Raw genomic sequence first — 8,636 nt, forward strand, 5'->3', positions numbered from 1 at the left:
GGATTTAATCTCAATTATAGACAACAAAAAGAACAGGACAAAGGTTACAAACAAGAAGAAGTCTGGACATGCAGTAGTAACTTTGGATACATAATTCCTAGTGACTTCTCTGGATCCTGAATCATTGTTCTCTACAATGTACAACATCAAATCCAACAGTATAGGGGAAATACAGTAGAGTAAATCTGTCATGGCTTTCCTGTGGACATATGAATCCACAACAGGAATCTTCTTATCCTGTATATTCACAATTTATCTAAAATCATATATTATTTGACTTTGTTAATATGATCCTGACCACATGAATTATCACACACACAATGTAAAGTGTGAACATATGTACAACACATACAAATCAAGTACACAATAGACTGGGTGTCATATTGGAAAGAATATTATTTTAAGTGATGAGCTACCATATTTACTAGATTGCTGTCAAACTCCTAAGATCACAAAAAGCTTTTGCATCACTCATATAAAAGTTTATGTTGGTGCCCTCTGTCCACCTCTCCAATAAAGATTTACAAATATTGGGGGGAAAATTAATGTGTAATCACCCATCTCTGTGATGTCCTAAGAATGTATTGACTCCAACACAGAAAAGAGAAGGCAGATGTATCTGAGAAAAAAGTTACAATTTAAAAATATTTGATTGGTATTTAATGAAGAACTACCATTAAACCTCATGAAAATATTCCAAAAACTAGGAAAGGAGGGAACCCTTCCAATCTCATTACAAGAAGCTTGTATAACCCTGATAGCCAAATCACAGAAAGGCATGCAGGGAAAGAAAACATCAGACCACTATCCTTGATGAATATAGATGCAAAAATTCTCCATAAAATACTGGCGAATTACATTCAAAAACACATTAGAAAGACAGTGCACCATGATAAAGTGGGTTTCATTCCAGGGATGTGAGGTTTGTTCAACATACAGAAATCAAAAATGTAACACATCACATAAATAGACTTAAGACAAGAACCACAGGATCATCTCATGAGATGCACAATAACCATTTCACAAAAAATTTTGGCATACATTCAATTTAAGTGCATGGGAAAAACTTAAGTTAGTTAAAACATACCTCAACATTGCAAGATAGAGAGGACAAACCTTAGGTCAACATCTTTCTCCATGGACCCAAACTATAGGTATTCCCTCTAGAACAGACACAAGGAAGGAATGGCAACTGTTACCACCTCTAATCAATATTGTCCATAAATTTCTAGCCAGAATAATTAGGCAAATGAAAGAAATTAAGAGAATATGAATAGGGAAACAAGAGTTCAAAATACCTTTTTGCCCATGATATGATTCTATATTTAAAAGACCCAGTAAACTCCATCAGTCAACTCCTAGAATTTATAAATGAATTGGGCAAAGTAGCAGGATAGAATATTAATGCACAGAAATCATTTACATTCCTATAAGCCAAAGATGAATCAGCTGAAAGAGAAATTAGAAAAACCAGAACATTTAAAAGAACTTCCAAAAAATAAAATGTTGGAATAAAGGTAACAAAAGAGGGGAAGAGCATTTTCAATGAAAACTGCAGGCCAACAGAAAGTAATTCAGGAAGCTCTGAGAAGTTGGAAAGAGCTCTAGAGTCCTTGGACAGGCTGAATTACTATTGTCAAAATGGCCATATTAGGAAAAGCAGGACACAGACTGAATGCAATTAACATTAACACTCCAATTGATGTTCATCATAGAAATAGAAAAAGCAGCCATGAAATTCATTTGGAAAAATAAGAGGCCCAGAAGAGCTCAAGCAGTCCTTAGCTAGAAAACACAAACAGGAGCCATCAGAAAACCAGGGCTTCAATTCAACTTCAGAGCTACAGCAACACAAATAGCTTGATAGGGACACCAAAACAGGCAAGCAGACCAATGGGACAGAAGAGAAACACAGAGACACACCCACATAAATACAGATATCTCATACTAGACAAAGGGGGCCATAAACACACACTGGAGAAAAGATAGTCTCTTCAACAAATGGTGCTGGGCAAACTCAAAATTTATACATAATAGAATGAAAGTGAACATGTCTTTCACTCTACACAAAAATCAAATCTAAGTGAATCAAAGACCTAGAAATTAGACCAGAAATTCTACCCCTACTAAAACAATGGCAAGCACAACACCTTGACATCTTGGTACAGTAACAAGATACCTAATCCACAAGAAATTAAATCAAAAACCAGTAAATGGGATGACATTAAATTAAAAAGCTTCTCTATAGTAAAAGTAACATTCCAAAGAGTATGAAGGCAGAGCCTGCTGAATAGGAAAAGTCTTTCCCAACAGCACATCAGATAAAGTGCAAATTTCCAGGATATAAAATATCTCAGAAAGCTGAACACCAGAAAAACAAACCAGCCAGTCTGTAAATAAGCAATGAAACTGAGCAGACACTTCTCAGAAGAAGAAATAAGAATGACCAACATATCTGAGAAAAAGTATTCAACCTCACTAGTAATCAGAGGAATCCAAATTAAAACTGAACAGAGACTCCATCTCACTTGCATTGGGATGCAATGATCAAGCATTCAAATAGCCACTAAAGTGAGCAGGGATATGGGGTCAAGCATGCACCCACACATTGCTAGCATGACAGCAAATTGCTGCAAGCAATTCTGGGAAGTGGTATAAGATTCCGCACAAAACTGAAAATCGAACTACCATATGACCCAGAAATCCAACTCCTCAGTGTATATCCATAAGATTTAAAATTAGCATGCCACAGTGACACAGCCCCTTCAACAATTATAGCAGCCCCATTCACCATAGCTAAGCTCTGGAACTAACCAACATGACCATCAACTGAAAAAAAAGATAAAATAAACTGTGGTATATAAAAAAAATGGAATATTAATCAGTCAGATGGAGGAATGACTTCATGACATTTTTCAGTAAATGGATGGTTTGGGAGAATGTACTAAGTGAAACAAGGCAATCTAAAACCAGAGTTTGAATATTGTTGTTGATATGTGTTAGCTAACACAAAATTAGCAGGGGGTGGGGAGGGAAAGAAGTGAAGTTCAATAGATACAACTAATGGGAATGAAGGGAAGGATGGGGAGATAGGAATAGAAAATACAGTAGACTCATATCTTCATGATAATACACATGAAAATAAATGACTTCCAGCATCAAGTCCACCCACAGGGATGGGGTCCTAATTAGAGTAAGGTATATCCCATGATTGTATCATTTTATCAAAATGGATTCTCTCTCATGAATAACTTAGAAGAATCAACATACATTAAACCATTTTTCCTTATCCTTGTACATATTTATATTTCATCATGTGTGCAAACATGGACATTGGACTTACTATGTCAAATCTTTCCCTCAGATTTAGAAGAAGAAAATGAGAATTAGGAAGACAAAGAGTGCCAACAGTTCACATGTTTAAATATATTACTTTTGAGAGAATAGTTATATGAAATTTACCAGAGTGAAGTATCCTTATATTCTTCATCCCAACTAATTTCTTTGGAAGAGTATCTTGCTTTGTAGTGGTAGACTGGATGGGTTTGGAAGACAGATATGAAACAAATATTATATATTTATACAGTCTACCCTTAATCATTCATGATACAAATCAACATGTAATTACCTTCAAGTCAGGAATTTTCTCTTTTAACACTGAAAAGCAAATGGCACATACATCACTGAACTTCAATAGGACAAAACCACTCACACGTTCCTTCTGAATCACTACACAGCTGAAAAACATGCTTAGGTTTGATTATAATTAGTTTCTGTGAGTTTGCTTCTTTGTTGTTACTACAGTCAGGTGGTCAAAACATACTGGGGAACATCAGGCATACAGGTTTCATAAAAAATGCAGTTAGCATTCCAAAAGTCAGATTATGTTTCCAAAGTTAAAAAAGCAATATAAAGGAATGTGTACCTGGAACAATGTAAACCTACAGAAGGGTGGTGAGAAATGTGCACACTACTTGAAGGACAAAAACAGGACCCTGCATGGACAAAATCAAGACTAATGTGTGAATATGAGCACATAGCTCTAAAATACAGGATAGGAATTATTTCATTCATCATATTATCTTTGCGTGTCCTTACATCTATTTGTTCTGCATATTTAGAAGTACACAGTTTCAATAATGGTCCTGGGAATCTTACATTTTTTATCACAGGAAGTTGTCTTCACTTACCAATTCAGATATGGAATTGTAGAATGACAGTTAGAAAAATATTTTCTTTCCATACCTTTGGAGGACATGGACACACTGTCAATTCTGGTATCCTCTGATTTAGCCACCATATCATTTCTTGATCCACCCATATGAGAAGACATAGGGCCCATATCTGAAAAATAACATAAAAGAAGGTAAGCACAGAAATGTAGTTCTCACAAGGAAAACAACATTAACTGAACTGGAACAGATTTATCAGATATCTAGTGAAATTTCTGTTTAAAAAACATTGAAGATCATACCAAAAGCAAAAATTTTGTTTTTGAATTAAACTTTGTAATGCCTCTGATGTGAACTTTTCAAGATTTTTCCTGAGATTACCATATTATCCAAAAATTAGCTCTCAAACAATGAAGAAGGAGCTCAGTAAAAGAGTACAGCCAAAGCAGGCCCAAGGCCCTAGGCTAAAGAACAAACACCACCAGATACAACATGGAAAAATAGCTAGTTTTAATAAAACAGTCAAAGTTCCTAGAATAATATGCACTTGAGGTCAATAACAATAAGATGTAAAACAGAGTCCCAGTGCCTGGTACTTTGGAGAGAGGAAATATGTAGCTGCAGTTATGAAATGCTGACAGTACCCATTCTTCCAGTAACATCAGGACCACTATAATCTCATCTCTCTACTGAATGCAAATACACCAAAGCAAGATGAAGTGCTTGAAGTGTTTCTTCCACAATATCTCCTTCTAGTTGTCAAGAGACATGCTCTTTCCTGTACTATGATCCAGGGCTCCTCACTGAGATTTTCCTAAGTGGACAGCCATTCTCTTGCTACTCATGAGGTAGTCTAGGGAGCCGAAGCATTGGAAACAACTTAGAATACATTAAAAATGTAGACACAACGACTTGCTCAACCAGAATATACATTCTGGAAATGGTCCCCAATAGATGATTCATTCAAGTGTTGGAGGATTGTAGTCTCTATTGTCTCCCAGTTTCTCTACCTTAATGTACTACTTAAAATATTGCCACAGATTACTCTGGTTGATGTCCCTCCATTTGAAGCTCTCTATAAGGAGTCATCAAATCTATGTAGGACTTTTTATCAAACTTTGACTTTGGCAATCACTCCACAATCTATTCCTCTTTCCCCATTCTTTATTTCACTCTAGACAGTACCAGTATATCATGAGATGTTCAATGACATACACACAGGTTGACCATATGGATTTGTATTTATCTGTGGTCAACACACCATTGCTCTGTGTGATCAGAATCAATTCAATGGTTTTCAAACAGAAAGACAGGAAAACTATGAAAAATTAATTTACCTCTCAGACAAGCTTTGGTTCTGGAATCTTACAAATTCTTCCTGCATCTTAAATGTCTTGCTCTTCCTCTTTCCAATGTTTGCCTTCAATATCCCTCCCTCCACTCCACACACTGGTTTTCTTTCCCAACATTTATCTCCTGTACTCCTTATCTTTCTTGCTTTCATCACTTGTTCTACTCTCCTCTTTCTAATTCCCAAAATTTCCTTTGGTCTGAGCATCTCTTGAAAATAGAACTGATAATTTACATTCTATAGCAGTATCCCTTATTTAACCTGATGGTTAAAACTAGTGCTATAAAACTTATTCCCTTTATATCCTTTGATATCAAGTATTAGAATATACTAGGACTCAGGTTTTAAATAATGGTCCTGCATAAGAAATGCTTATCATATATGTTTCTTACCTTCCACATGTTTTCCTATCTTCTGTTCTCCTTGATTATCATCACCAGATAAATGCTGAAATAAAGAATATGAAGTTTTTTCAGATGAGTCTCAGAGACCATCTGGTAAAGGTAACATCATTAATGTGTGGCATAAAGAATTGTGAATCGCAATTTAATAAGCAATCCAAGTTTTTTTTTTTTTTTTTAAATCTATGAGATAAAAGTAAGTCAAGCCCCTATGGAAAACTGAAACATCTCAGAGCAGAATCTCATATAAGCCCACCAGATTCTGTGGGACTCTTATTTTCATATGGAAACAAAATGTCTATCCAGGATGAAGAACAAGGAGACATATTCACTGACAACCTACTAACTGAAGTGCATATTCCCACAAGGACCTAACCTCAGCAACCCTGAAACTCTTTAGCATCTCTCACCAGTAGACGATATTTAATACAAACTGATTTCAATAATTTCTTATGACTGTACCAGCTATTATTCAATATAAAATATGGAACACATTCTATTCAAAGAATGATTTTAACATCCAAATGAGATAAATGGTGTGATAGGACAGGTTGGATTGCATAATACTAGACAGAAAGGGAACAGTGTTGCTGTTGCTTCATTTTAATCTTCAAGAGTTTACAAATTCAAAATGTAAAGCAGTTGAAAATAACTCAAGGTACTGAGAAATGTGTTTTTATATATTTCCTTTACCTAACTCTTCATACCCATGGGGTAAAGCATGCAAAGTACTTCCATTTAATGAATAATAATGACATTAAATTGAGAAAGGAAACAGGTGGCACAGAAGAACACAGAATACAGTGAGTGCTCCCTGACTGGTGTGTAGGTACACCATGAAGTAGTGCATTGAGCCATGGATAGAACACTGCAGGTCAAATACAGAGAGTCAGATCCAAATACACCAGTCCTCAGTATTTGTTGGAAAAATTAAAGTCATCATGTTTAAGAGAGTGCATTATTTATATTTTATATGACAGTATAATAGACAAGATGTGGAATCATCCTAGGTTCCTATCAAAAGATAAGTAGATAAAGATAATGTGGAATATATACACACAGTTATAAAGAAAAATGAAACTGTCATTTTCAGGAAAATGATGGAACTGGAAAGCATAATGTGAAAAAAAATAAATCAGACTCAGAAGAAAATATCTTTATTTCAGGAAACATATAGAGGGAGATATTTTCACTGTGAAATACCATCAGTATAGAGAAAGGAATTGGAAGTAGAAAGAAAGAAATCAGATTTTGGAGTGAAATTGACCAAACTTGTCATACACATGTACAAATACACCACAGTGAAATTCCTGTATAATTAATGTGCACCAATTTTTAAAAATTACCATCTTAATCATCTTGTCTATAATTTGTTAGTGTTAAATTTAAAAATTCCAATCTTTAATGAAAATAGAATCAAAACTACTTTGATTTATTAATCATCTAAAATGTGCAAAGCACTTATTTACATGGATTTTTTCTATACATTATAATCACAAAATAATTATGCTAATGGTGATACCACACTCACTTTCTGGTTATTTCAGGATATTGAGTAAAATGAGAGACAGATGTGACCCACTGTTCTCTCTCCTAAGTAGAATGTTCTCCTCCTAAACATTCACTGGCTGGCTCTTTCCAATTCTCATGAACTTAAATTCACAACAGAAAGATCTTCACTGACTCCACTCCTACTCCAACTCCACAATCCACATCTGAACTACAAACTCCTTAAATTTAAAATAAGTGAGGATTACATTTTCTTTAAGGTCTTCATTAAAGTCAACTCTTTTTCAGAAGAATGTAGTTTCTATCATATTTAATGATAGAGTTTCTACTGTCCTAAAATTCACTCTTTCTTTCACCTTGAATCTTATTCAATCTGGATATGTCTTGCCCTTCTTAAATAAATTCTTCCTACACATCCCTCTTTCTCAGCTTCATATTGTCCAATTGTTCTTTTGACTTGTTTTCTAATTCTTTCCATCCACAATGGTATGCCTAATGATGACTCACTCCCACCAAATTCTATAAAAATTAATCCTGTACATATACTTCACCTGTTGCTATCCATGTATTTTATTATGACCTTGTAGCCTGATGTTTATCTCCCCGGTGTATGTCATTATTATCTGCATATATTAGATGATATATAACAAGATAGAGGGAAAATGTTTTAAAAGCATCTCACCTTTGAGTTAGTAGCTGAAAAGGAAGGTTTATAAGAGTGCTTTATACTGATTGATTGTGCAAGAGTGACTCCAGCTTTGTCTTCCTTTTGACATTCAGTACCACCGTGGTCAAGCAAGGTTTTGTTTTCTTGTGTTCCTGTGACAGATTTTGTTTCTATGACAGTGAAAACAAAGTAAAGAGTACATAAAAATGTCTGTTATTTCAAGTCAATGAGCAGCACAAGAAGTCTTCAAATAGCTTACCGTCTTTACTGGATTGTTGAAAATCTTCACATAATTCTTCTTTATCTTTTGCAACATTCTAGGAAGAAAAAAAAATGCTTTGGGTGTAGTAAGCACCCAATTTGATAAAGTAATTATAATGTTGGCCATTGCTCCATGATGCAACAGTAAGACCACAGGTTGCTGAATCATTAGATATATACTCAAACCTAATTCTACAATTTCCTAACCTACATCTTTCTCATGGGATGAGTATTATGAAAGATGATAGAGACATATCCAAAATGTTACTGTCTTT

At 34.8% G+C, this 8,636-nt stretch overlaps 1 protein-coding gene across 1 annotated transcript in view; it reads right to left on the minus strand.

The window, feature by feature from the left end:
• The window catches only part of LOC306659404 (uncharacterized protein), a 33,937-nt gene extending 25,689 nt beyond the window's left edge, over nt 1-8,248 (minus strand). The window contains exons 1-4 of the mRNA XM_079136899.1: nt 8,116-8,248; nt 5,916-5,970; nt 4,246-4,344; nt 3,629-3,657 (exon numbers count right to left, since the gene is read on the minus strand). The gene's annotated coding sequence lies outside the window, so the exon portion shown is untranslated. The remainder of the gene's footprint in view (nt 1-3,628; nt 3,658-4,245; nt 4,345-5,915; nt 5,971-8,115) is intronic.
• Between the last annotated feature and the right edge of the window lie 388 nt (nt 8,249-8,636).

This window comes from Sciurus vulgaris (genome assembly GCF_902686455.1).
Source record: "Sciurus vulgaris genome assembly, chromosome: 4".
Taxonomy (NCBI): domain Eukaryota; kingdom Metazoa; phylum Chordata; class Mammalia; order Rodentia; family Sciuridae; genus Sciurus; species Sciurus vulgaris.